Here is a 3,127-nt window from a genome sequence, read left to right as displayed (position 1 = left end):
GCGGAATCCGCCCGGTCTCCCCGCCGGCCCGGGCGGGGCGGGGCCGGGGCGGGGCCTGGCGCCGGGCGGGGCGCTCACCTGGGCGCGCGGCGCGGGCGCGAACCGGTGGGTACCGGGTGCAGGACCCGCCGGCGGGCGGCGGGAGGGGAGACGAGGGTGCCTGGCGCGCGGTCCAGGTGGCAGGAGGCGCTCAGCCACCCGGTGCACGGGCCACGCGCGGCCCCAGACAAAGGCGGCGCATTCCTGAAGAGGCGGCGGCCCCTGCAGGCGACCGCAGGCACCGCGTCCCGGAACGGGCCGTGGGCGCGGGCTCGAGGGCGTGGCGGCCCAGCCTGGCCGAGTCGCGAAGGGAGTGCTGGGCATCGGAGGGGCGCAGCAGGCCTTTGCGTGGCCCGCCTCCTGCTTGCCCCTTAAATCCCTTTGCTTGAGAACTGTCCTCGGCGACTGGTAAGAAAACTGAGGGACGAGGCTTAACAGTGCAGTGGTGCTCCCCTCCCCGGTTGTAAAGCCCACTCTACCCCCCTGTCCCAGGAGGGCACTCTAGCCTTGTCTTCCCCTGCCTCTGCACAGGTTCCCATCTCTTCCCTTTTTGCGATGGAGTACGAAGACTCCTTTGGACCCACCCTCCTCCAAGCCAGACTAATAGAAGGCAACACACACACACACACACACACACACACACACACACACACACACACACGTCCCCGTCTCCCGCTCTTGCTTGGGTGCTCTACCTAGAGTTCCTAAGTGCATTCTGGAAAACTTCAGCTGGCTGCCAGGCCATTGTCTGTGTCTCTCAGGCACAGGAGCCCCCAGGGAGCTGGGTAGGGCTCACGGTCTGCCTGCCTCACTAGGGAATGCCAACACCAAGTAGGCATGGCATACATAGCCTTGGAGACCGCTGAAGTGGCTGCAGTGGCCTGGCCTTCTGACCAGGCGTGGAGGTTACCCTACTCAGGCCTTCCCTGGCTGGTGCTCTGTGTCCCCAACCACACCTTTGCCTGCCTTGTCCCAGTCTTGGAGTTTCAGGTCACTGGAAAGTGGGTTCAGTTCCCAGGCATCTGGGAGATGAGGTGGAACCAGAATGGGCATTCACAGCCACGTCTCCATTGCACACTGGTCACTGAGTGCCATCAGGTTGGCCCCTGAAGTGGCTCTGAATTCTCATCCCCCTCCCCACCACATGGGAGGTTTGTCACATGGACAGATGGATAACCCAAGGCCAACCTCAAAGAGCCAGCAGAAGGCCATGGCCTATCATTTAGACCAACACCTTTCTTCCGGCATCCTTGAATACAGCAGTGCCCAAACCAGAAACTGAGCTCTCCTCAAAGACCACCTCAGGCCGTGTGACATGGCTGAAAATCTGAGGACAAAGCTAGAGTCCTGGGCGACAATCTTGGCACTAAGGCTTGGAGAAGGCATTTCTCTGCTGACTGCCCACTGGAGAGGTAGGGACTGAGACCCCCTCCTTCCGTTGCTGGGCCTGGGATAGGTGTGGGAGAGGAAGGAGAGCCATTGGGACCATGGAGGCTCCTAGAGCCACAAGTCTCTGGATCAAAGTCTCTCTAGATCTGTTCCTAGGTGCTCTGGGCTGGGGCCTGGACAACCCCTGCCTGCTCACAGGTCTGTGTGGTGGGAGCAGGGCCAAGATTTATAGTGTGAACTGGGTATCCATAATCTGTGAGCGTGTTTCTGTGGTCTGCATACCCATTCCGGTAAGGACTTTGGTGCTCCTCTCCAGATGCCGGGTAAGGTGTAGGCCAGCTCTGAAGGGGATCCAGTATGGAGCAGAGTGAGCTGGAGGACATTGCTCTCTTCTGAGGCAGGGGGTGTGGGAGGTTTAGAGAGGCATATTTATCAGGGTGTGGGCAGTTACTGGGCAATTCAAGGAACAGATCCCTTCGCCGGTGGGCAGGCACGGCACCCTCACACCCAGGGCCTCGAGGATGAGGGAGGGCAGCTGGCAGCTAGTGATGGGCTGGTGGAGGGCTTAGTAGGGGCTGAAGTCTGGTTAAGACACACAGACAGCCTTAGCTGACCCCTGGAGAAGAGTCAGAGGTCCAGCTGGAGAAGTCGGGCCACTCACTGTCCTGTTGATGAGATCGACAAGGATTGATTTCTGGGAAGCTCCAGAGGGGTGCTGAGAGGATGGGCCCATTTGGGCTGGAAGATGTGAGTTCTCCCAGCCTCATGCTCATGTGGCCTGGGGATCAAAAGAGGATGTGAAGTCTGTAGACAGCTCTCCCCAAAGCCTTGGGTATATCAGTCATTCCCTACCTGGGCTGGAGGCCTGGGCACAATCTTGGCACTTGCAGGGTGAGACTGGAGGTCTGTCTAGATTGCCCCTCACCCCTAGGGTTAGCTTACTCCAGCACTGCCTCCTGCAGTGAGACCTGACCCTGCAGTGAGGCCTGACCCTGCAGTGAGGTCTGACCCTGCAGTGAGGCCTGACCCTGCAGTGAGGCCTGACCCTGCAGTGAGGCCTGACCCTGCAGTGAGGTCTGACCCTGCAGTGAGGCCTGACCCTGCAGTGAGGTCTGACCCTGCAGTGAGGCCTGACCCTGCAGTGAGGCCTGACCATGCAGTGAGGCCTGACCCTGCAGTGAGGCCTGACCATGCAGTGAGGTCTGACCCTGCAGTGAGGCCTGACCCTGCAGTGAGGCCTGACCCTGCAGTGAGGCCTGACCCTGCAGTGAGGTCTGACCCTGCAGTGAGGCCTGACCCTGCAGTGAGGCCTGACCCTGCAGTGAGACCTGACCCTGCAGTGAGGCCTGACCCTGCAGTGAGGCCTGACCCTTCAGTGAGGCCTGACCCTGCAGTGCTCGGGCACTCCTCACCTGCCCCCTCTCCTGGCCCCAGACTCCGCTCAGTGATCCGTGTGTGGCATGAGATTGCCCTGTCTGGCTGTGTGACCTCAGCCCAGCTCTTTGCATGTAGATGAAGCAGAGGCTAATGCTTTGGGGTGTGGTCACATCACTGTTCCTTCTTTGTCTATCTCTCCTGTCCCCTGAGAGGACTATGTGGGATCCTAGCAGGGATTACAGGGATGACTCAAACCTCCAGGTCCACTCAGAGTTCAGCATGGGGCCAGTCAGGGCTGACAGCCTTGGAAAGTGGTCACTGT

The sequence above is a fragment of the Peromyscus maniculatus genome, chromosome 12, assembly GCF_049852395.1.
Source record: "Peromyscus maniculatus bairdii isolate BWxNUB_F1_BW_parent chromosome 12, HU_Pman_BW_mat_3.1, whole genome shotgun sequence".
Taxonomy (NCBI): domain Eukaryota; kingdom Metazoa; phylum Chordata; class Mammalia; order Rodentia; family Cricetidae; genus Peromyscus; species Peromyscus maniculatus.
Note: the sequence above shows the minus strand (reverse complement) of the source record.